The following is a 26,527-nucleotide window of genomic DNA, read 5'->3' as shown; positions in this document are numbered from 1 at the left end:
CCCATCCCTAACATCAAAACAATTTTTGAACAGGCATGCTACATTGATGTGGCAGGAAAATTCAAGGACAATCAAAGCAACTTTTAATATTGTATTGTATGGTATAGTATAGTACAGGGGTAAGCAACCTATTGGCCTGGGGGCCAGATCCAGCTCAGTCGCCTTCTAAATCCAGCCAGAGGATGGTCCGGGAATCAGCGTGTTTTTACATGAGTAGAATGTGTCCTTTTATTTAAAATGCATCCCTGGGTTATTTGTGGGGCCTGCCTGGTGTTTTTGCATGAGTAGAATATGTGCTTTTATTTAAAGTGCATCTCTCGGTTATTTGTGGGGCATAGGAATTTGTTCATTTCACCCCAAAAAAATATAGTCCGGCCCACCAAAAGGTCTGCAGGACGGTGGACCGGCCCACGGCTGAAAAATGTTGCTGGCCCCTGGTATAGTATCAAAGTATTTTATTTATTTACTTGCTGAATATGGATAGATATTCAAGAGCATTTGCTATTCTTCTGCAGTTCTCTATGACATACAGTGGTACCTCGGGTTAAGAACTTAATTCGTTCTGGAGGTCCGTTCTTAACCTGAAACTGTTCTTAACCTGAGGTATCACTTTAGCTAATACGCTGTGAAGTTCCCTTGTGTAACCTTTTTTCTTCTTTTTTTCTGAGGTTGTTGTTGATTTCTTGTTGTTTGATCTTGTGGTGTTTAGTGTCACTGGCTTTGGCCGCAATAAAACTTGCAAACTTGCAACTTTAGCTAATGGGGTCTGCCACTGCCGCCGCCGTGCGATTTCTGTTCTCATCCTTAGGTTAGCGGAGTCTGTAACCTGAAGCATCTGTAACCTGAAGCATCTGTAACCTGAGGTACCCTGTATTGTTGTGATCAAGGATTGTCAACTCTGACAAAAATGAATTTCTCAGGAAAGAGAAAGGTTTCTTTCTGTTGATGAGGAGATGAGAGTTTGTCTGTCTCAAATTAGACCCCATATAAATGAGATTACCCAGCAAAAGCAAGCTCACACCTCTCACTGAGTCTGCATGCATGCTTAAGGTACATATGTAAGAGACTCGTTTATAATTATATTTCGGGAATGATTCGTGTTCTTATATAGCGACATTGTTTTATACTGCCTTGATGTCCCATGATCATATTCTATGTTCTGTGTTACAATTCAAGCACTGGCAAAAGTTGTTTCTTTTTGTTTTCCAATGTATTTCTTGCCAATAAAACAAAACAAGAAATGGTGTGGTGTGAGTAAATTGTTATTCTGAAAGTGTGGCCCAGAGGAAACAGTTTGAGAACCACTGATCTAGGGCAAGTAACAGAAAATGGGGTTTTTCCAGTAGTGTAACTTAGAAAGCAAATGTCTATATTCTCCACTCCGAGCAAAAGAATTACCTTTGTGTTATCATGTCTCCAAAAACTGAAGCATCTTTAGTTCCCTAGCTGGTAGAATTATAGAATCATAGAATCATAGAGTTGGAAGAGACCACAAGGGCCATCGAGTCCAACCCCCTGCCAAGCAGGAAACACCATCAGAGCACTCCTGACATATGGTTGTCAAGCCTCTGCTTAAAGACCTCCAAAGTAGGAGACTCCACCACACTCCTTGGCAGCAAATTCCACTGTCGAACAGCTCTTACTGTCAGGAAGTTCTTCCTAATGTTTAGGTGGAATCTTCTTTCTTGCAGTTTGGATCCATTGCTCCGTGTACGCTTGTCTGGAGCAGGAGAAAACAACCTTTCTCCCTCCTCTATGTGACATCCTTTTATATATTTGAACATGGCTATCATATCACCCCTTAACCTCCTCTTCTCCAGGCTAAACATGCCCAGCTCTCTTAACCGTTCCTCATAAGGCATCGTTCTCAGGCCTTTGACCATTTTGGTTGCCCTCCTCTAGACACGTTCCAGTTTGTCAGTGTCCTTCTTGAACTGTGGTGCCCAGAACTGGACACAGTACTCCAGGTGAGGTCTGACCAGAGCAGAATACAGTGGCACTATTACTTCCCTTGATCTAGATGCTATACTCCTATTGATGCAGCCCAGAATTGCATTGGCTTTTTTAGCTGCCGCGTCACACTGTTGGCTCATGTCAAGTTTGTGGTCAACCAAGACTCCTAGATCCTTTTCACGTGTACAGCTCTCAAGCCAGGTGTCACCCATCTTGTATTTGTGCCTCTCATTTTTTTTGCCCAAGTGCAATACTTTACATTTCTCCCTGTTAAAATTCATCTTGTTTGTTTTTGCCCAGTTCTCTAATCTGTCAAGGTCGTTTTGAAGTGTGATCCTGTCCTCTGGGGTGTTAGCCACCCCTCCCAGTTTGGTGTCATCTGCAAATTTGATCAGGATGCCCTTGAGTCCATCATCCAAGTCGTTGATAAAGATGTTGAATAAGACCGGGCCCAAGACAGAACCCTGTGGCACCCCACTAGTCACTCTTCTAACTGGTAGTTGCTGGACACCAGATCCCATCAACCCTGGCCAGCATAGCTAATGGCCAGGGATTGGGGAGGGGGGCAAAGTTTAGGAGTTAACACAAGGACCAAGGAAGCAAAGCAATTTCGCTGCAGCAAGGACCACTTGCCTTGCACTGCTTTCCACAAGGTGGCACTGCAATTTCAATCTTCATTTTAAAAGCTCTGAAGAGAAATCCAAAAGGAGATCTCCAAGCATGCAACGGTTGCCGTTAGCAGGTCAGAAATGGGAAACAGGTTATAATTATATAATTATAACCTCAGGTTAAGAACTTAATTCGTTCTGGAGGTCCGTTCTTAACCTGAAACTGTTCTTAACCTGAGGTACCACTTTAGCTAATGGGGCCTCCCGCTGCCGTGCGATTTCTATTCTCATCCTGAAGCAAAGTTCTTAACCCGAAGTATTATTTCTGAGTTAGTGTAAGGTTACCAGATTTTTTCAATGAATCCGGGGACACTTTTCAACTTCAATGGATTTTGTATGGGGACTGATTTGTAAATCCAGGGACTGTCCTCGGGAAATGGGAACATCTGGTAACCTGAGGTTAGCGGAGTCAGTAACCTGAAGCATCTATAACTTGAAGAATCTGTAACCCAAGGTACCACTGTGTATGAAATGTGCAACAAACACACACACAATCCTTAAAACCGCAAGAACCCTTCGGAGTCTGAAAGCGCTGCTACACTTCCCTGCATGTGCACTGCTTTTCATCTTAAGAGTTTTAGAGTTGGACGGGATGTCTAGCCCAGGCTTCCTCAACCATGGCCCTCCAGATGTTTTTGCCTACTGAGAGTCACAGTGAGCTGTCCTGAAGTCCATTTGCAGGTGCAGTTTGGATTCCCACCATACCTGTAAATGGACAAAGGAAGGCTTGGTGAAAGCACCAATCAGCAGACCAGCATTAACAGGCAACTCTTTCAGCTGCAGCCAGTCCCAGTGGGGTTCGCTGATCGGAACAACTTGGGGCTCACTTTAAGTTCCCAGTTGGTCCTTTGTAGCCAATATGATGTCAAGTATGATACAGGTGGGGGTGGGTGGGGGGGTGGAACAGCCTTGGGGGCCCAAATGAGGGCCATGCTGGCCTGATCTTCAGTTTTTAATTTGGCCAGTGAATTTCGCCTAGGGGTCTCAAAAGAGGGCAAATCCCATTTACACTTTGGTTTCCTTGAAAGGCAAGCAATCTAGTTTTCGACGGGAACACTGTGCCCATTCAGTAGAGGACTGGATTTGGAGGTTGAAGCCACTGTAATGATCTGACCAATGATTGGATTGTGCCCAGAACAAAGTTATTGAGGAGTCAGCTCATACGCCGGAAAAAGCGCTGTACGAAGGAGATGACACAAACGTATCACTGTTTCAACCTTGAAAGGGATATATATACAAACCACTTTACTTACATAGCCTTTCCATAGCAGAAAGCTTGTTACTTTATTTGGGAATTTCACCTTCTCCAGTGCATGGTTTCCATGTTATATAGATACGATGCTATATAGTGGCATTTGCGTTCTGTGTTGCAAACCACCCTGTGGTCTTTTGAGAAAGGGTGGGATATAAATTTAAAAATAAATAAGCAAACCGACTTGGCACTGAACAATTTGCACAATGACACCATATGCAGGGGGAAAGTGCCCTATTTGCTGGTAGCCTAGTGGGGTGGATTTGCAATTTTGCAAAAGCAAACTAAGCAAAGGCAATTGTGCTTTTTGAGGATGGCAGTGAGAAAATATCGGAACTAGCCATTGTCCTGCGGCAAGGTCACTGCCAAGACTATTAAATGTGCGTCTTAGAACAGAATGCGGCTTAGCAGCTTTACAGCTCAGATGCAAGGTCCTCCTCTGGTGTAGGTCAGCTCTTCCCAAAGGTAGCATATATGTCGCTGAATGCCTCGCTGCTTCGTAGCTGCTGTTTTTTTAAAATCTCAGAGCTGGAAATGCTGATTTAGTTCCAGAAAAACACAAGGTGACTTCTGCTGGTATATGGAAGCTTTTCAGATTTTAACTTCTAGCGGCAGCCCCATGGAAAGTCTTCCCCCAAAGATTCAAGGCCCTCTGGAACAGGACCTCATGTGGTAAAACTGGCCAACAGCACTTCGCACATGCATTGTCAGGCGACAGTAAGCAACTCCCACGGCTGGGTGCCGGGAACATACAATACAAGGTAAAGTTCTTTCCATCTGCTTTTCATTCAATATTTACAGAGAGAGGCTTGGAACTCAGCCTCTTGGGATAACGGCGTTGTCCCGGGTGACTCTCCAGCCCCCTTTTCTCCCACTTCTTCATTTGTCATCATCTCCCCTACGGGTGACGCTGAGGGCCCTCGGCTTCTGAGCTCTATGCTCTACTACTTTCAAGGCTCTCCGGGTTCTGGGAGGAGGGGGGTCTGGAATGCTTTCTAAAGACACTGTGTCTGTCGGCTGTTGCACTCCTAGTGATTCCTCTTCTCCCATTATTTCCCAGCTTTTCCCTCTTCTGCCTCTGAGCTGTGACCTCCCTCAAAGCCCTGTTGTAATTCTGAACTGTCGCCTTCTTCTTCTCCAGAAGAGTCAGGCTGGGGATGTGGTCTCCTCTGATCAGTCCCTGACATGCACACAAGCTCCTCTGGATCCAAGACCCTGTTCTATGGCTGAAAGTTGCGTCAATAAAACAGAACATCTGGAAAAGAGATCTAAAATACTAAAATAAGAGCATTTTATAACTGGATGCTCTAAATAGAGAGGGAGTTGATTATATGCCTAAGAAATAGAAGAAAATATATATCTTACCAATTGTAATAGGTATGAGTTACTCGTGCGTAAACTGGTGCCTTTCTCGGTTAGTTTGCCTTGTTAAACCTTTCTGACTGCACAGCCCCTTCTCATCATGGCTGCCTCAGTCACTGGCAGAATCCGTCAGTGGGCATTTCTTGAACCTCTTCCAACATAAAAGTTGTTTGACACCCAGTCTCCTCCTCCTCTCACTGCGCGGGAGTCTTCTGCGCAGGGAAGGCGTGGGTAGCGGAGGACCTGGGCTCTCCTCACTGATGTCCAGTGAAGAGTCCTGGAGCCCTCTCCCCAATTCCCCCGTCTGCCCCCCTTTATCCCTGGTGTTGCGCAGATTGGCTTCCCCCTCTACTGAGCTGTTTCTCCCCCTGCTGCTGGGTCCTTCGCCAGCATCATCTGGGAGCCTCTCCTTCGCCTCTCACTCCGATGTCAGTTCCCTGACACCAGTGAACTTTTTTTTCAAAGCATACATTTAACAAAAATTGGCATCAGAGCATTTCATTGCAGTGGTATTCCAGCTGCAAGGACCAGTACCAGGGGAGCAAGGCCTGATCTACTCTATCTTACTTCTGAGTAGACATGGGTATGATTGCATACAGGGTGCCCACTTAACAGGTCAGCAGAAAAAAAGTTGGCAGAGATTTGCATAAAATTTGCCTATGCCACTTCAAAAACAGTAATGATTACTGTAATTTAATAAGTCTAAGAAGGATGGTGGTGATCTTCATATGGGAAACTGATCCAAATGACTTCAACTGATGGGTTATGACAGTGAATTGTAGGTATTTGTGGGGGGTGGAAAGTACAACATTTATTTATTCTGATATTTTATATTGCTTTTCACAACAGGAGCCGCAATGCACTGTAAAGTAAATGCAACAAAACAATGCATAATACAATTGTTAGAACAGAGTCACATAAAATACCTCCATAACTATTAAAGTAGCAGCGTCATACTTAAAACTGACTTCACCCATCACACCTTTCCACTGCTAATTGGTGAGAGAGGTGTGTCTTCACTGTTAAGTATAATTGTTTAATTGACAATGAAATGGCAAATAACCCTGTGTGTGTTTGTATAAGTGTTGCTGAAGGTTTGCCATGGTAAATTCAATTGGGCTATACTAAAACTAGCATGAGCTCTCTGGGCACCTGACTGGTTGATAATTAGCGGTTGATGTTCTCTGCTGTCTCACATGGTGTTTAACTTTAGATCATGTGAGAGGGTTATTCAGTTTCAAATCATCATTTTGAAGGGAGTTGCCTTTTTTTCTCTGGAAGCTACAGAGAACAAAGGATGTGGTAATGAGATCTCTCCTGGAGAGATAATAGTTCCAGGTTAATGGAGGCTGTGGGGAGAGAGAGGCCTCTAATTTTAGGTCTGCTAGGAGTTACTTCAAATTTGTAAGAAGATGAAGCTGTGCTGGACATGCACATGACATTATATAAATAGGTAGATGTATCATTATTTCTTTTTGTATCTGTTTTTGGAACAAGTTGTGTTAGTAAAGCTTTTGAATCATATTTATGGGTCTGGACCATTTTTATTCCAAGAGGAGTCAGTTTTAATTCATCTGATTGCTTCGAGCTGCACAATATTAATATCTGCAATATTCACTTGGTGCCAAAACAAATACACTATAGAAACAAGGTCCATGTCAGTGGGGAGATTGTTCCACAGCTGTGGGGCCAACACTGAAAAGACTCTTCTATAGGTCCCTCACACTGCACACCTCACTCAGAGCAGGGACCATCAAGAGAGCCTCGTCTGTTGATAGTAATTAACAGGCAGGTTGATACACTGGCTTATCATGAGAGTTGGGTGGGGAGGACCAATACGAGTCAGGAGAGGAGGTGTGGAAATTTATGTGCCTAATGGGGTACCTGCCGACATGGAGGCCATAATGGTTAAACTGACAAAGAAGGATATAGCAGGTGTGGGATGTAAACGGACTGAGACTTCATTAAATATTAGGGGGTAATGCACACTGTCTCCTTGGCTTACCTTACAGAGCCTGGTAATAGCTTCACTTCTCAAGTTTAAGTAACACTCAGGTCATGAACCAAAGTGGCAAAGGAAGCTCAGTGCAAAGGCTGACACCATCCTTATTGTGCTGACAGCTGGATAGATGCCACAACCACATCAGAACTGGCTCAGAACTCCTTTGTCAAAAGATCACAGGGTGGTTTGCAACTTAGAACACAAATGCTACTCCATAGCAGAATATCTATACAACAGAAAAATCAAAGCAATTCTATAAATGCAATTATAATAATGAGAATTACATAATGATGACAATTAGGATTGTGCGCATTTCCATCTCCTGGTTCTGTTTATGTGGTGCCTCTACTTATGAATGCAATCCGTTTCGGGGTGCCGTTCGCACCCCGAAAAGTCCATAAGTAAAGTGCCGCTACTGTGCATGCGTGAAGCACGAAAGAGCACTTCAGCGCATCCGGTGAATCCAGAAGTAAACACTTCTGGGTTTGCCACATTCGTAACCTGAAAAGCTGCAACATGAAGCAAACGTAACACGAGGTATGACTGTAAAGTGTGTAAATTTAACAGCACAGAAAAGGAATGCATATACAGTGGTACCTTGGGTTACAGATGCTTCAGGTTACAGACGCTTCAGGTTACAGACTCCACTAACCCAGAAATAGTACCTCGGGTTAAGAACTTTGCTTCAGGACGAGAACAGAAATCGTGCGGCGGCAGCGGGAGTCCCCATTAGCTAAAGTGGTACCTCAGGTTAAGAACAGTTTCAGGTTAAGAACGGATCTCCGGAACGAATTAAGTACTTAACCTGAGGTACCTGTATGGGGCAACCTGGTTTGTAAAAGAAAGAAGAAAGAAGAAAGAAACCACCCAGAAATTACTTCTCATAAAAGCACTTCTAGAAACTGCAGGTGACAGCCACCATTTTAGAAGAGGAATCCCCACGTGCTGCCTTGCTTTCATTCTCTCACACAAGAAGAACGGGCTATTCTAAGATGGCATCTGCTGCCACAAACTTGTGCTGGATCAATCCATCAACCTCTGATGGATGATTTAGAAGGATTGGGTCCAGCATACTTTCGCGGTGTGTGTGTGTGTGTGCCAGGATCCATACTCAGCAGAGTTACATCTCAACGCAGCTCCTTCCTTGGGAGTGTCTTCAGGGTTGAAGGTACACACAGTATGCAATAAACACTCCTGGGCGCCATAACGATTCAGTCAAGCGTAGAAGCTGACTTGACAGGCATAAAAGCATATTGGTAGCAAATATATGCAGACATTCACCACTGCCGTGGTCAAAGCATTGCTTAGAGTCCAAGACTCTGCTTCTCTCGCCGCAAGGCACAAGCAAGAGACTCACAAGTTATCACATTGTTATCAGTACTTCCTGTCACACTGACCATGTCCAAAGAAGAGTTCCCCCAGAAAACGTCCTTGCATAGACAAAACAATCTCAGCCTTCTGCTGCTTCTTGGAACTTCTTCTCTGTTCTTCTCCGTTTCTGAAACAAATGATTCTCTCTCACACAGAGAGAATACCCAACAACTTTAACCATTTACAAGAAAGATTCGGTTTCCCTTCAAAACTGTAGGTTGAGACATTTGAATGTGTGTGGATTTTGATTACAGCAAAATTGATGAGCAGACCAACATTTCTTTCATGAGGTGACAACCGTAGTGTAACCACCACATCATTCAGAATATAGGCTCCCATCTGCTCTGTGGCTATTTCTATGGCATCTTCATGAGGTTCAGTAGTACCTTGGGTTAACTACTTAATTCATTCCAGAGATCCGTTCTTAACTTGAAACTGTTCTTAACCTGAAACACCACTTTAGCTAATGGGGCCTCCTGCTGCCGCCGCGCCGCTGCTGCACAATTTCTGTTCTCATCCTGAAGCAAAGTTCTTAACCCAAGGTACTATTTCTGGGTTAGCGGAGTCTGTAACCTGAAGCGTCTGTAACCTGAAGCATATGTGACCCGAGGTACCACTGTACTAACAAAGGAATATAGGAAGCTGCCTTCTGCTGAGATGGACCATTGATTCATCAAGCTCAGTATAGCTTACAGTGATAGTTCAATATAGCAACTATCCAGGGTTTCAGGCAGAAGTTTTTCCCAACCCTAACTGGAAATGACGCGGGTGGCACTGTGGGTTAAACCACAGAGCCTAGGGCTTGCCGATCAGAAGGTCGGCAGTTCGAATCCCCGCGCCGGGGTGAGCTCCCGTTGCTCGGTCCCTGCTCCTGCCCACCTAGCAGTTCGAAAGCACGTCAAAGTGCAAGTAGATAAATAGGTACCACTCTGGCGGGAAGCTAAACGGCATTTCCGTGTGCTGCTCTGGTTTGCCAGAAGTGGCTTAGTCATGCTGGCCACATGACCCGGAAGCTGTACGCTGGCTCCCTCGGCCAATAAAGCGAGATGAGCGCCGCAACCCCAGAGTCGGTCACGACTGGACCTAATGGTCAGGGGTCCCTTTTTAACTGGAAATGGCAGGGATTGAACCTAGGGTCTTCTGCTCTGCCACTGAGCCACGGCCTTCCCCTTAAAGCAGGGGTCAGCAACTTTTTTCAGCCATGGGCCACTGTCCCTCGGGCCATGTGGTGGGCCAGACTATATTGGGGGGGGGGTGAACGAAATCCTATGCTCCACAAATAACCCAGAGATGCATTTTAAATAAAAGCACACATTCTACTCATGTAAAAACACACGGATTCCTGGACCGTCCGTGGGCCGGACTGAGAAGGCGATTGGGCCGCATCCGGCCCCCAGGCCTTAGGTTGCCTACCCCTGCCTTAAAGGCTGTAGGATTGACTCCCTTCTTCTCACATTCATAGAATCTAATTAACTCTCTGCTCTCCCAATCTATTTTTAGCCTCCCCTGACCTAGCCGCATTGTTCGGCACAGAGTGCTTTGATAAAAGTAATTCAATCAGATGAGCAATTACACAGTGTAATCCATAAAAGTAACATCATATGCAATAGCGCAAGAGCAGCTTGCGGGACTGCTCGGCGCTTTGGAAGTGGGCTCCGTAATCCATTTAGAGTCACTGCAGGCCATTTATAATAGATTCCTTGCGTGGAAGGCGGCGTTCCAGCATACAGGCTCCCTTGTCACTTTCAGATGCATTCTTCTGCATTATGGCACTTGAGATGCAAAACAGGGCAGGGGAGAATTGCGATCTGGGAGGGCGGCGGGAAGAGGAAGGGAGGATGCTCCTGCCAGATGGGAAAAGTGCCTGTTCAAAAATCATTCCTCCTTAGCAAAGAGATCTGATTTCCAAGTGCCCTAGCTTCTCGCCATTGCTGACAAATGCAAGTTGGCTATTTCAGGCGTTGCAGAATCAATCTAGTTTCAGGAGGGAGAGATGCAGACCACCTCAGGAACTCAGCAAAGTGGGCTTTCGTGGGCAGCGTTATTCCATCACAAAAGAGGAACAAGCCAAGATCCGAGTCCTGATTCAGCTTCCAAACCTGTAACCGGTTCAGAAGCTAATACAAGGACTCAAGACCTGCAAGTCTGAAGCGCTAATAGCAATCACAAAAGAAACCATTTTAAACAGCTGTTGTTAGAATAACAAGGGTCCTGAGGGAAGAAGGGTAAGGGACAAAGGAAGGCAATAGCTTTTATAATTTAAAAAATCACTGCCATGGTTGCCAGTCCCGAATATTGGAGCCAGGCCACTGGTCCATTTAGCTTGCTAGCCCTTATCCAAACCCCAGTTCTTTAAAAGTGAGTGGCCTAATTTGCCTCTGCTGACCTGTGAATCCCATCCCCAAAATATGCTCATCTTCTTTAAACATGTGCATATCAAGATGCTAAGGAGATCTGGCTCTATAATCCACTTGGAGCAGGGACCACCTTGGGTGAGATTCAATGTTAGCCATATTCAGAGTAGAACCACTAAAATCAATGGGTTTACTCTGAGAACATCTTTCTTGGAGATTTGCCTCATGCCTTATGAGTTTCTTAGAGGAAAAGTGAAGTATAAGTGAAACAAATAAATAAAATGCTTTCTTTAGGATGGTAAATAACATCGTTCTGGTTTAGATTTTGTTGCTAGAGAGCCTTATAGTGATGGAAGTTATCACAAAGAAGCAGAGTTTTAATGCAAAACCGGTTTAGTAGGGTTACCTAAGAAGAAAATGCCAGATGATAAAACTGGGGCAATATAACAGGAATGAATGATTATAGCCTTAATTTGGTGCAGCTACTGACATAAACAGGGCAGAGATTCATGCAGCCAGAGGGTTTTCACTGCATTTCTGTATTTTTTCCCTTCCTTGCTTCATTCCCCAGCTATATCTTTACCCATCCCCTTGGTAAGGAAGAAAATAAACCGGTAATTTAGGTCACTTCCAGACAACCTGCTTATTAAGCATTCACCCTTATTCGCTTGCACAAAGTTTGCAGGGAGCTTAGATGATGACAGCTATTTATTCAGCATTCATTCTGATTTGTCTGCAGGGAGGTTAGATGATGTTGGGCCAAGGGAAGTATCTCTCTCTCTCTCTCTCTCTCTCTCTCTCTCTCTGTGTGTGTGTGTGTGTGTGTCAGTTTGCTGTACAAGAGTGTCAAAGGAACTTCCAATTGCACAACCTGAATTTGCTGGTATGTGATCAAATCCCACCCCAAAATATAGCAACAGTCTGGGAGCTGTGGTAGACAGTTGATTTCAATATCTGACAGTATCTGACAAGTGACAGTTCATGAGATTCCCTGCCAAATGCAGAACAACAAAGAGGTGCCTGCAAGTCAAAGACACTGATCTTTTGGGACAAAATTTCACATTCTTAAAAATAAATAAAAATTAAGTAATTTATATAGACTGCTTTCCAGATGTGTATTTCCCAAAGCACTTTACAACAATATATATCAACAAATCAATAATAATACTGCAACAAAACTGGTGATTTCATTGCATTTCAAACAGAACAAACTGTCCTAAAACTAGTGCAAAATAACCACACTAAAAGCCAAGTGTAACAGAAGGTCTAAGGCAGGCTTCCTCAACCTCGACCCTCCAGATGTTTTTGGCCTACAACTCCCATGATCCCTAGCTAGCAGGACCAGTGGTCAGGGATGATGGGAATTGTAGTCTCAAAACATCTGGAGGGCCGAGGTTGAGGAAGCCTGGTCTAAGGCAGTCAGGCTGGCGTTCTCTAGATGTTCCACACAATAACTCCCACCAGCCCCAGCCACCTTGAATTTCAAATTCAGGATTTCATAGTCAAAAGTCAGAAGGATGAAATTCTGAATCGGGCTAATGTGCTGTTCTGTGGCAAGCCTCAACTGAGGCACAGGACCAGGTGAGGTTAAGGCTGTCCTGTAGGAATCACAGGCATCTGAAGCTGCTCTAGCAAGAAGCAAGCTGAAACTGAGACCTTACATAGTAATAGCAGCAGGTGCAGGCTGATGGTTAAAATCACCTGAGATGTAAGATGTTACAGGGCAGTCCAATGTTTTTCATGCCAAGTGGGCTGCAAGAGTACTTCACCAAAGAACCTGCGGGCCACACACTGAACTGAATTTCCACATTGTAAAGTGTTTGCAATATATTTACTATTATTTCATATACACAAATGATATATTTAATATATATTGTTAAACGCACAATTAAGAGATTTAATGTATTTATATGTTTTGATTGTATATGTTAAAAAGATTGAAACTTAGTAGAATATAATTTTAAAAATAGATTTAATATATTTAAGTAGTAAGCAAATTTAATACACAAACAGGTGTATTTCATTAACAGTGCATGACACAAAAATATTTTTTAAGGCTTTATGGTGTTTTTTCTTGAATGTTGCCGAGAAGAACTCTCAGGTCTTCTGCAGCAGTTTATACCTTTAGGGGCATCTCACTTAGTTAGCATATCCTGCAAGGTTTTTTTCCAGGACATCTCTTTTTTTTGTGAGAGAATGGCAGCCATTTTTGTTGCTGTGATCTTGTGCGATTTCACAGTGTGATTTCCCCATGGAAAAAGCACTTTTTCAGGGCCGCAATCTCATGCGGTGCCACAAAACACACGTTTTGCACACCGTACCCAAAGAAAACGCTGGGGGGGGGGGCGTGGCATGGAAGATGGCATCTGGAAAAATGGCGTCCTAGATTTTGGCTTCAAAGTGTGGGAGGGGATGAGTTAGTTCAAGAGGTTAGACCGAAGCAAGGGGCAGGGTGCGAAGCAGAGAAGAAAGTACGGTAGCTGAGGGAGAAAAGGCAAGATGTACATAGTTATTTAATAAAACTATTTATGTTCAACTTCTGTGACCTGATCATCATTAAACAGAGAACACTGCAAGCAGAGACCTGCGAGCCAGAGGATAGTGCCCTTTCCCCCTCAGGTGTGGAGCCCTCACCTCCATCACCTGCTGAAGAGAAATCCGACTCCTGAACCCCAACAGCTAAATTCTGATTTTATTTTATTGCTAAACTTCTTTTCACTTCAAGCTCCAGTACCAAGTAAGATGGTTGCTTTCAACACAGCAACATAGAATGCCTCTGGAGATGTGGGCAAGTCAACCGCCACCTGATACCCCAGGAAATGATTGAAGACTCAAGTGTTTGACCTGGCCTAACCATCTCTAGCTATCCTAGGGACGCGGGTGGTGCTGTGGGTTAAACCACAGAGCCTAGGACTTGCCAATCAGAAGGTCGGTGGTTCGAATCCCCACGACAGGGTGAGCTCCCATTGCCCAGTCCCTGCTCCTGCCAACCTAGCAGTTCGAAAGCACATCAAAGTGCAAGTAGATAAATAGGTACCGCTCCGGCGGGAAGGTAACCGGCGTTTCCGTGCGCTGCTCTGGTTCACTTAGTCATGCTGGCCACATGACCCAGAAGCTGTACGCCAGCTCCCTCGGCCAATAAAGCGAGATGAGCGCCACAACCCCAGAGTCGGTCACGACTGGACCTAATGGTCAGGGGTCCCTTTACCTTTAACCATCTCTAGCTATCCTGCTTCCCTAAGAGATCCATCCCACTCTTTTCTCCATGGTCTCTTTCATATAACCCCCTTGAGGAGGTGCTAATCACCTGAAGATGTTAAGCAATTAACTCTAATGGGAGAAACGTGAGGAGGTGGCAAGGAACTTCATTTGTACAAAGTTCAAATGGTGTCTTTGCACTCCTAAGGCTTGTTGTTTTTCTTTCTTTTTTAAAAAAGATTTTCATGGATGACAAAGGTACATATAAAGTCCAGACCCTCCCAGTGTCCATATTTTCCAGGGAGAGTCCCATATTTACAGAAGCCGTCCTAGTTTCTGATTTGATCCTGGAATGTCCCGCTTTTCCTTAGGACGCCCCTAGTTTCATTGGAGAAATGTTGGAGGGTATCAACGTTTTCAGTTCAGAGTCCTTTCTACATGTCAGTACATTCAATGTGAGACTTTGCTGCCATATGCATTGTGAGGTTGGGGGGGGGAGAGAGAGAAGTGGGAAGGAGAAAGAAAGAAAGAAAGAAAGAAAGAAAGAAAGAAAGAAAGAAAGAAAGAAAGAAAGAAAGAGGGATAATGATCTTTCATTGAGAAGTCTGCTTAAGATGAATGCAAAAGTCGGGCCCATCAGGGGAAATACTTCTCAACAGAAGAAATGAGATGCAAAATGCTACTGTTTGTTTACTGAAAGTGTGAACCTGTGTTGAAATATAATCTGCCCTTCAAAAGGTGGCCTCGTGTTTCCCCCGTCACCAACTCGCCTGTTTACAATTTATTTCTACAAATGCTAGAAATCTGAGCATGCCACCTCTAAGAATAATGCTAAAAGGGGAGTGGGGAACGCATCCCTTCAAACTCATTTTTCTCTAGGGACCTATTTCAAATTGATCGGTGGGGCCATAGCTAAGAACAGTCCCTCGACCTGCTGACTTAACACAAGACTGCAGAGCGCAGTGCAGGTGAGACCTCAGCCTCACTGCCTTAATCTGCTCAGAAGGCTGATTTCATGCAAACTTGTGCCATGGGCCTGTGCCCTGTGGATTTTAAGTATCCATCAACACCTCTACTTGTAGGGATGTTTGTAAATAGGCTTCAACTCAGAGTATGCTTTGACCTTTTTGTGGCATCACTTAACACATTCAGTTTTCTTTTGAGTCAGGGGTTGGGGATGCTAAATAAACAAGGGGCAAATATATTCCCGGAGATGCATCAAACTGCAAGGGAGTCTTTGCTTCTTCCCCTACGACATTGTCACAAAGGGCACTGACAATTCAAATAATTCTGACAATCTGACAGCTTGCCTAGGACACGATGCCATGAATTAATCTATCTTGGCAATGGGCTCCTGGTGAATATTTAAATAGGTTGGTAGTCAACACTAGAACGTTGAAATATAATATATTTTGGCATTGAGAGAGAGGCAGTAAACCTGAGAGCCAAATTAAAGTCTAAGCAGCAGTTTTACCTTTCCCAATCTCAGCAACATTTTTTTAAAAAAACAGCCACTAACAACTTTTAAAAAATGCATCTTCTATGGCAATAAACGTCAATCATGTGTTACAATGCAGGCAAATTCTGAAGCTTCACTTCCAATGCAACTTCATCAGCTTGAAGGATGGGTGTTATATCAAAGACAGACATTTTCAAACAGTGTTCGAAGGACCCTTAAGCTTCCCCCCAAGCTTAGAAAAGGTTCATCAGTAAGGAGATGAGTCACGGCAGGCAGGTTTTCTGGAAGACAACTTGCCTCCCACAACCCGTCTTATGCTGAACAGTAGGGGCTATTGAGCTTAATATAAAAAAGATGACTATCTCCAAAAGGAAAGCACATAAATGCATCCCCACTGAAAAGGGCACAAGTATACATGAAATTTGCAGGTCCTATTTTATATGTGTGATGCGGGTGGCGCTGTGATCGAAACCACTGAGCCTCTTGGGCTTGCTGATCAGAAGGTCGTGGTTCGAATCCCCGCGACGGGGTGAGCTCCCGTTGCTCGGTTCCAGTTCCTGCCAACCTAGCAGTTTGAGAGCATGCCAGTGCAAGTAGATAAATAGGTACCACTCCAGCAGGAAGGTAAACAGCGTTTCCGTGCGCTGCTCTGGTTTTGCCAGAAGCGGCTTAGTCATGCTGGCCACATGATCCAGGAAAACTGCAGACAAACGCTAGCGCCCTCGGCCAGTAAAGTGAGATGAGCGCCGCAACCCCAGAGTCATTCACGACTGGACTTAACTGTCAGGGATCCTTTATCTTTACCTTTTTAATTTATATGTATAGATTCAGTGTTAGCAGTAATTGCATTAAATCAAAATGCAGCATGTTTTATTTGTTTAGGCATTTCTAAACTTCACTTTCATGTAAAAATATCACAAAGTGGTGTACAAACAAACAAAAACACAGTAATACAGTAAAAAGAATTTTAAAATGTCAAACACATCAGTCAAGGCTAGGTGGCAAAGCCTAGCAAGTTTGAAGAACCTGTCTGAATAATTGTTGTTGTTTAGTCGTGTCCGACTCTTCATGACCCCATGGACCAGAACACGCCAGGCACTCCTGTCTTCCGTTGCCTTCCGCAATTTGGTCAAACTCATGCTGGTAGCTTCGAGAACACTGTCCAACCATCTCATCCTCTGTCGTCCCCTTCTCCTTGGGCCCTCCATCTTTCCCAACATCAGGGTCTTTTCCAGGGAGTTTTCTTTTCTCATGAGGTGGCCAAAGTATTGGAGCCTCAGCTTCAGGATCTACAAGTTTTAAAAGTGAGCAAGGATGTCTCCTGCCGAACTTCTACTGCCCAGGAGTTCCAAAGGATAGGGCCTGTCACACTAAAGCCTTAGTCCCTGGTAAAGGCTGGTTGAACCTGAGGGGCATGTGAGGCCACCATTCCCCATCAGAAGACCTCAGTGACCAAGGAGAAAGATATGAATCAGGTGGCCTTTAAGGTAAGGGCCAGGTTTTGTGAATTAACACAATAGCACACTTACTCTCAGCCTGCCTCCTCCCACCTGCTTTGTGTTAGTGGGGAAAAAATCCCCCACAGAAAGGAGAATTCCTAGATGCTAAGAGCCAGGTTTGGGGCAGGTACTCTTTGGTAAGAGAACGCCAGCAGAGACCTGGGTGTTGTTTGTGGGCTTCCCAGGGGCAGGCTGCTGAATGAAATGGGTCAACGTTCTGATCCAACAGGACTTTTCTTACATTCTTAGGAAACAAGTTAATCAAACAGCACATCAAAACCATATCTAAGGAGACGTCACATATGCTGTTGAGCTTTGTGGTTCTCGCTGAAATAAAACAATGAGCCGGAAAAGAGGGAAAACCCAGATCTATTTAGAGAGAAACCTTTTAATTACATTGATTCAAATCTCTGCCATGCTATATGCAACCTAAAAGTTTTGGGCAGCAGTTTATGTACACCATAGGTCACCCCAAGGTACTGGGGTGGGGGGATATTTGAATAAGGGCTACCTCTGCTGTCACCACCTAATTGAAAGCTGAAAGCACCTCATTAAAAATATATGCAAGTCAAAGAATGCATTTTGACTGTATCAGTTTCAAGTGCCATTAGTTTCAGATGGAACATTTCCAGCCGTGCTCCAAAGGGCTGACACAGTTCACTGATAAAAGCAGCTGTTTGTATCTTCTGCCTAAGATTCTTCCTTTACCCTGAGAATTCAATTTGTGGACAGCCAGAAGCTACAAAATTTAAGCTAACAGCCCAGTGCTAACAGCAAGAACTTAATAGAGCTCAATACTGAAGCATAAAAGGAAATATGGAGCTATTGGTCATTGCTTTCTAGTTGGTTCAAGTCAGAGTGGGCCAATTTCAGGAGTGATCTTTGGGTTGGAACTGGATTTGACCACATCAGTTGATCTCTTCCCAGAGCAATGCAAGCTTTGACTTGGAGGCTACGTCAGAGCTTGCCTGTTCCACAGCTCACACCACCAAGAAGTTCTTCCTCTTGTTTAGTCTGCAAACTTTTTCAGCAGGGGGCTGGTCCACTGTCCCTCAGTCCTTGTGGGGGGCCAGACTATATTGTTTTGGGGTGTGTGGAAATGAACAAATTCCTATGCCCCCCAATAACCCAGAGATGCATTTTAAATAAAAGCACACATTCTACTCATGTAAAAACATGCTGATTCCTGGACCGCCCGCGGGCCGGATTTAGAAGGCGATCGGACCGGATCCGGCCCCCGGGCCTTAGTTTGCCTACCCATGCTCTACACCCTTTTAATTTGAACTTGCTGGTTCAGGTCCTACCCTCTGGAGCAACAGAGGGCAAGTCTGCTCCATCTTCTGTATGACAGCCCTTCATATATTCAAAGTTAGCTTTCATATGTCATCTTAATTGTCCCTTGTCCCCACAGTAAACATACTCAACTACTTCAACTTTTCCTCATAGGATTTTGACTCCAGGCCCCTCGTCATCATTATCACACTTCTCCGGAAGCATTCGTTTCTTGAGATCTTCCTTAAACTGCATCATCCAGGACTTCCGGGTTAGCACCTCCGGCAATGGTGGATTTCCTCTGATCGGGAGGAATCCGCTCCATGGAAATCAGGGTCTGGCCGCCACGGCGAGGCGGAGACCCACTAAAAACCACAGGCGGGAGAAGCCTGTGGACGTGGGATTTGGCAGGCACCTTTTGCGCCTCCCCTACTCGGGGGAAACACGGTTTCGGGGATCCGGAGCGACGTGGGGTGAGCGGCGCGGTGCTTCGAATCAACTGCTTCTTTCACGGAGTGAAGCCGCATTGCTGTTGCCGGAGAACGCTGACTTTTTCCTGTGGACAATTGGACTCTAAACAACTACCTGTGAGTAAAACCGAAAATTGGATTTCTAAACTTCTTAATTTGGCATCGAAACGGGAAGGTTTCAAACAGGAAGTCTGCCTTCCTCTTTTGTAAATAGAGTGAAGCAAAGACGTTGCAAGCTAAAGCCTGGAAAGTCTTTTGTTAAGGATTAAATCTCCATCGGTTAAAATAACTAAACCCCCCTTGGAAGCAGGAGAAAAGGGGGGAAATTCTATCGTTTAAGCCTGCAGGAGAGAGAGTAAAGAAAGCTAAATCACCACCATTTCGAACCTGGGAACGGACTGCCAGTAAGATTGACGTTTTGGGGAAGTTCATTGACTGTGAATAAAATGATGTTGACAGACAGTTAAATAAGAGTAATACATTGTTTCCATTTTTTCCTTTTACACTTTAAAAGGAGGGAAAAAAGTAACTGAAAATCGAAACTAGCTGTTGCTGGATCTGTGTTTAAAAGGATGGATACAAATAGAAATTGTTTCCCCTAGAGGGAGCTTTTGGAACTGTTGCAGGAGTGGAGCTGGGGAATTTTCCAGCTGCAGAGATTAAAGAGCGTGAGAATCAGTTTGACCTTGGACAAGAATGTTGACAGAAGAAGCCCTAGTGATTGCATTTTGCAAGACAAGTGCTTTATTGGAACAGCTTCATGAGAAGATGGATGTGAGGATTATTAAAATTGACAATTTGGGACAAAAAATGACCGAGTTGGGACAAAAAGGGACTACCTATACAGAAATTACTCAGGAATTGACCCAGGAATCTGGTTTGACATGGCAAGCTGTGGAGAAGACGAAGGAGAAAGTTGTTGTTGAACCTCAAGTAACTCAAGTGGAGAGAGCCCCGGCCTCACAGAGGCAATTTGATGAACATAAGCTGTTGCCCTTTATGATTGAATCTAGAGAAAGCCAGATTTGGTGGGATGGAGCCCTGCTTGGATTGGAGAAGGAAAGTTGGATAGATCCTCCTATGCAGGGATGCTCTGGCCTTTGGGATCTGGATTTGGGTCAGGGGGAGAGTGGCGCTCTGAAATATCTTTCGGACTTTAGTTCTGACTATGGAGAATGGGCTGACCTGCTGAGAAGGAATAAAGACATTGCTAGGTTGGAGCTCCCCCGAGATCTACTCCTCAGTGCCAAAGGAAGGAAATTAAGAACAAGATCATATATGAAGATCTGCAGAAGGGACATGGAAGAGAGTTAAGAGCCTCGGACAGAAGGTCACCAGGTTAATGGACTATATGGTATTGATAGAAAGGACTGACAGAATCCGAGACCAGGGAGAAGAGACGGTGGAAGAAGATTGGGGGGGAAAGGTTTTTTTAAAAAATTATTTAGAGAAATGTTGCAAAATTAATGAGTGATAGAAAAATGTTGGAATGAAATTATATGGTTTTAGTAGAAATGTTATAAGGAGTTAAGTATAAATAAGTTTTAGGGTTTTAATGGTAAGATAAGGTTAAACTAAATTAAGATAATCAAATGACAGAAAACAGTGAAAGAAGGAAAGGATTTGCTGAAACAATTAACAACTAGAACACAAAAAGGGAGGTGTGAGGAAGTCGATGAAACAAGCTAAGGAAAGATAAAGATATGGAAATATTGGATATGTTTTTAACTGTTTTTGCTTTTGTTTTGATGTATCGTGTTTTTTTTGTTTTTTATATATGTATTGTAATGTGTTGATTTGTACTGTTTGTTTTTTCTCTTCCTTTTTACTTTTTTTCTTTAATTCTTAAAGTTTTAATAAATATTATTTTTTTAAAAAACTGCATCATCCAGAAGCATAGCTGTCAGCCGTCCTTTATTTGGCGGTTAAGTCCCTTATCCCAGCGCTGTGTCCTGCTGCTGTCCCTTATTGATAATGTCCCTTAACTTTCCCGGGTTTCAAAGGAAGCAGCTCCTCTCCCTCCCTCCCTGCCGGCCAGGGAGGAGGGAGGCTCCAGCTGTGTTGCTTGGCTGTGTTGCTCACCCAATAAGGAGTCTAAGAACGACTGGGGGGGTGGAGCTTGCATGCCTTGTGCCGATCAAATCGGCCACATTGCCTGGGGACTCGCCTTTGCTCAGTGCTTCCCAGCGGAGAGGTGACGGTGGTTTTCCTTGCTGCATCCCCTTTGTCGGGTTGCTGGGCTGTGGGAACCACCGCTTGAGGCTTCGCTTGGCTGCTGGCTGGGCTCTCTGCCTTTTGTTCGGAGGAGCTCAGAAGTTGAACATATCTGTGCCTGGAAAATCCCTTATTTTGGCTGCTGATCCCTTATTTTCAAGGCTGCTGGTCCCTTATTTTCAAATCTGTAAGTCGACGGCTATGTCCAGAAGTGGACACAAGTCATCCAGGCGAGCTTTGATCTTCCTGAGATCCCTTGGTGACCCAGCCTCCAATGCAAGAGCTCCATATCTAACAGCACCATGTCTTTGCACTAGGGATGCAGGAGAAACTCTATTCATTTAAAGCCGAATCTTGCCAATTTGCACATTCCAAAACACTATGCAAACCAAAACACAGCTATCCGTATCTATCCAAATTTTGCAAAGCAGTTCTCCAACCAATGTTTACAAAAATGCAAATGCTGGGGGGGAAAGGGTGCATAAGAGTGAAGATTTTAGTGAAAACGGCAGATAAGAATGCATTGTAAAAGGGGGAAGTCGTTTGCAAGAATGTGTACATTAGTCAAAGCTGTGTATTAGAGTGTTCATTGGGAAAAGTTCACACTAACATGCTGATGAGTTTTCATGAGGATTTTTTTAAAAAAACACCTCCATAAGCTGCTGCAAAATATGGAGAACTGGGAAATGGAGAGAACCAAAATGGGCACATTCCTACTCTGCACAGAAACATAGTGGATGACTACATAGCTTCCAGTCGTGTAGTGGAGCAGAAACACTCCAGGGACAAAGCACGAATGCTTATATCACAGACACGGCCGTCTTTAGCATATGTGCTGCTGGGGTGCAAAGATCCGCCCAGTGCCCCCAAATTTAGTTTAGCCGCCCCAAAATTAACTTTTATTGAGCTTTTTTGTGGGGGGGAAGCCAAAGTTGTTGAGCTTTTTTGGGGGGGGATCACTCACCTGTAACAACGGCGATTTTTGTTTCCTGACTCGGTAGGAATATTTGATGCTACGGAGTAACAGAGCGATGGTGGTGGTGGCCGGGGACTTTCGATCCATTGCTTTTCACTGCCGCCAATCGAGAGGGACCGGTATACAGTAGGTATACATTTGGTGCCCCCCAGAATTTGGCGCCTGGGTGCCCGCACCCCTTGCACCCCCAGATAAAGATGGCCCTGGTCACAGAAAGGCGAATGATGTCATTTCTTGGGATGCAGTTTGTCAATCCTCCACATGCCCAATTACTGAGTTTTCTCAGAGGGGAACACACTGTATATACTAAGCAAAGGAATGGGTAGTATGCATGGCTGCCATTATTTTTGGGGGGGGGTGATGGCCTGGGACTCAGACTCAGACTCTGAACCAGAGGAGACCCAGTCTGCACTGGATCCTTTGCCTCAGGCATCATCTGAACTAGGTCTAGGGTCTGATCCTGAAGAGTCCCAGTCTGCACAGGTCCCCCTGCAACAAGCACCAGCTGGGCCGAGTCTGGGGCCTGAGCCTGCCCTGGCTCCAGAGGCGGGGATGACCTCTTTGCCTTCAGCTGGGCCATCACTTACAGCTGCTCCACTACTGGTTGGGTCAGGGGAGGCTGAGGTGGCCCCTGGGTCTAGTAACCCACCGACGTCTCCCGAGCTGCAGAGACTAAGGTCGAAGAGAAGGAGAGACCTGAGTACTCGCAGGAGGAGAACTCGCCTTTGGGCAAAACAGAGAGGTGAGTCGCCAGGGGATCAGGACCGGCTGCTACCCCGACAAAGATAAAAGGCTGTCGAACCCCGCTCCAGGTTGCGGGATCAACATTGCTGTATGCTAGATCCTGCCTGAGATCCCGTACCTGTCCTTGCCTGGTTTCCTGCCTTGTGTCCTGCCTTGGCCCTGTCGGACTGACTCCCAGTGGAACCTTTGGATTCTGGACCGGACCTGGAACGTGTTTCACGGGTTACCCCCGGGCCCAGCACTGGTGGATCCTCTATTATGACCAAGTAAAATGTCACAAAATAGCAAGCAGGCTGGTTTAGACTGAGTATTGAAGCAGTGTTAGGCAATGTGTTGAAGCCATCAGGTCTGTGTGGGTCAAAAAATAATAATAAATCATTTTGCTGTATAGCCTGAGAAGGAATATGGCTGGTTTGTTTGTTTCTTGGCAAAAAAAAACACAATCTGTCTCAAGAAGTACAGTAGTGGCGCCCGCCCTGTGGAAGTCCCTCCCATCAGATGTCAAAGCGATAAACAACTACCTGACATTCAGAAGACATCTTAAGGCAGCCCTGTTCAGGGAAGTTTTAATGTGTGACATTTTAGTGTATTTTTGGACTCTGTGGAAGCCACCCAGAGTGGCTGGGGAAACCCAGCCAGTGGGCGGGGTACAAATAATAATAATAATAATAATAATAATAATAATAATAATAATAATACAGTTCAGCCAAACAATATGTGGTGGCAGTAGTGGGGTACATGGTGGGATGGATGGGCTGCTGTCTTGCTGTCTTGGGCTCCTTTGGGAGGAAAGGCAGGATATAAATTTAATAATGAATAGATTAAGAGTGCCTACACTCCAGAATTGCCCACGGTGCCATTGGTCCCCCTCCAAGGGTCTCTGCAATATACAGATCCTTCTCCTCTGCATTCTGCACATGGCTCACGCGTCCCGACTGCAGACATTTATCTAGCAATTATCTGTCTTTAGCAACGCCCTGGTGGCTTCTCCCTCTAACGCCCACAAATCCCCCACCCCCTCTGCCCCCAAGAAACAAATCTGGCCGTGGAAATGAAAGTGCCCTGGGCAATTCACAAATGGGAGACGAGCTTTTTAGCTTAAGAGCAGCAGCAGCAGCAGGCCTAGATGGAGCAAGGGAGATGCCTGGGAAGGGATTAAGATTAGCATTGCTTATGCACTTATGTAATATTTGGCCTAAATTTGACTTCCGAGCAACACCAATTCATTATCCAGCATGTGCAGCCACAGCAATTGCTGCAGGGCAATATTTGCAGAAATCGGAGACTTCCGCCGCCCCGCCCTCAAGAGGTCCGTTTGTGTTTCTGGGAGGAACGTAGTTATGTCAGTGCTAAAAATTAGCCCAGAATTGGCTTTTGTAACTGCTGCTAATGCTCTCTTTGTTCATTTAAAGCTTGTACAGATGTCACGCGGAGGTTGGGGGGGGGGAGGTTGGAGGGGAGAGAGCAGGGCACTTTCACTTGGAGCTGTTCTGCTGCATGACACGAGATGGAGACCTCTTCCTCCCGGGTGAACCTGTTGCAGAAAACCTAATGTTGAACCCACATTTCAGTGATGCTCAAATGTACTTCTCCACACCTTTCAGCTAGCACTTCAATTGCTGTGTGTGAAACTCTGCAGCGTACGATGCCACTAATATCAAGAGTCCCTCCACATATTTAAAGCACTCTTATATCACTTTAACAGTCATGGCTCCCCCCTCCAAAAGAATCTTGGGAACCGTTGTTTGCAAAGGATGTTGGGAATTGTAGTTCTATGAGTGGCGTCTCCTGACAACTCTCAGAATCCTTAACGACCTACAGTTCCCATGATTTTGGTGGGGGGTGGGGGAAGCAACAACTGTCAAAGTGGTGTGGTTGGTTGGTTGACAACTGGAGACAATGGAGGACCGCACCTTTTGGGGATGAATTCAAACTGTTTGAAGCGCCTGCAGTGGTTGTAGAGAGCGATATGGGAGAGACATGTTTTGTTGCAGCTGGGGCAGACAAAGGCATCTGGTTGTGCTGCTGCAGATGCGCCATGGTGTTTCTTCTCACTGCTCTCCACCCAGCAGAGGCGGATTTATAGGAGTGAGTCTGCTTCGGCTACACTGAGCAGGGAGCCTCAGGGAAGCCCCAACTGTGATTTAGAAAGGACTCAAAAACCAAGAGGATACTTTATAAAAGAATGGGGGAAAGGTTATTTAGGAGACCACTGTAAGCAGATGGAAACAAGGGCAGGATTTTGACTCACTTGTAGTGTAAAAATTATTATGGACAATATGGTTTGATATAAAAAACGGAGTACGGATGAATATGCAGTTGTAGATGTTTAAAATGAGACCCCCGTGGAGGGGATGTCTTGAGATTTGGAGAATCTCTGTATACCGATATTATAACAACAACAACAACAACAACAACAACAACAACAACAACAACAACAAAATTATTTATACCCCGCCCTGCCCAGTTCAGGGCGGCTAACACCAATAAAATTTCAGTAAAAACATAAAAATAAAAAATAAAAAGAACAATTTAAAATACAAGTTTAAATGCAATTTAAAATGCAGCCTCATTTTAAAAGTCAAAACCATAAAGGTGAGGGAAACATAAGGGTCAGACCAAAGGCCAGGCAGAACAGCTCTGTCTTGCAGCCCTGCGGAAAGATGTCAAGTACCACAGAGCCCTAGTCTCTTGTGGCAGAGCGTTCCACCAAGTTGGGGCCAGTACTGAAAAGGCCCTGGCCCGAGTTAAGACCAACCTAACCACCTTGTGACTTGGGACCTCCAAAATGTTGTCAATATGTTTTTACTCGCTTGTGTTTATTTGTACTTTGTATTTGTAAAACCAATAAAAATGATGACATAATAGAGAGGAGCATGAGAAGTGGAGGGGTGCTGGATTTTGGTGTCCCAAGCAGTCATTCCTCCTCTGGTCTCTGCTATACATGCAGGGCCTGACTGTCTGTCTCCAGGCACTGCAGTCATCTGCAAGGATGGGTGTTGGACGTTGCCAGCCTTCATGTCACGTTTGTAGCACAGAGTAATGGAGAAGATGTATGTGTGTGTTTATGTCTGTACTGAATCTTCCAACATCCAGCTTCATTGGATGCTCCTGAGTTCAAGTTCTAGAGAGAGGGAGAAAAACTTTTTTCTATCCACTTTCTCTACACGAAAATCTTTTGCCTATGCTTTCTCCTCAACAAATAAACAACCACTGTCAAGATTTCTGGGCCCCATTAATCAGAATTGGCTTTCTTTATTGGCTTTGAAACGTCAAAAACAAAAGAGACAATGTGCATGATTGATGCAGGACGAAATTAAACAGCACATTAGCAGCAATGCATTGGCATCGGGCTGGCTCACAAAAACAACACAAACAACCCACTCAGCGAACAGGTCAATGAGCACAATGCAGCTGCAATCACAGAGGAGGAAAATCGATCTTAATAGCTACAAATGGCACGTATTTTAATTAAGCGGCGCACAAAGCGATCATCATGCAATGAAGCAAATGAAGCGGTGTAAGGCTTACTACCATCTCGTCTAGGAATGGCCTCTCTTCCTGCGAAGCATATATTTCATTACCTTGTCTGTTCCACTCAAGCGACTATTCCTTTGTGTGTAGGTAAACAGATTGAATGGGACACAGGTGGCGCTGTGGGTAAAACCTCAGCGCCTAGGACTTGCCAATCGCATGGTCGGCGGTTCGAATCCCTGCGGCGGGGTGCGCTCCC

At 44.8% G+C, this 26,527-nt stretch overlaps 1 long non-coding RNA gene across 1 annotated transcript in view; it reads right to left on the bottom strand.

The window, feature by feature from the left end:
* Window positions 1–5,822: 5,822 nt before the first annotated feature.
* The window catches only part of LOC309533396, a 40,561-nt gene continuing 19,856 nt past the window's right edge, over window positions 5,823–26,527 (bottom strand). The window contains exons 2-3 of the long non-coding RNA XR_014220209.1: window positions 7,241–7,463; window positions 5,823–6,097 (exon numbers count right to left, since the gene is read on the bottom strand). This is a non-coding gene — a long non-coding RNA (uncharacterized lncRNA). The remainder of the gene's footprint in view (window positions 6,098–7,240; window positions 7,464–26,527) is intronic.

The sequence above is a fragment of the Podarcis vaucheri genome (genome assembly GCF_965113315.1).
Source record: "Podarcis vaucheri genome assembly, chromosome: 5".
NCBI lineage: Eukaryota > Metazoa > Chordata > Lepidosauria > Squamata > Lacertidae > Podarcis > Podarcis vaucheri.
Note: the sequence above shows the minus strand (reverse complement) of the source record. Positions and strands in the feature narration are given on the sequence as shown.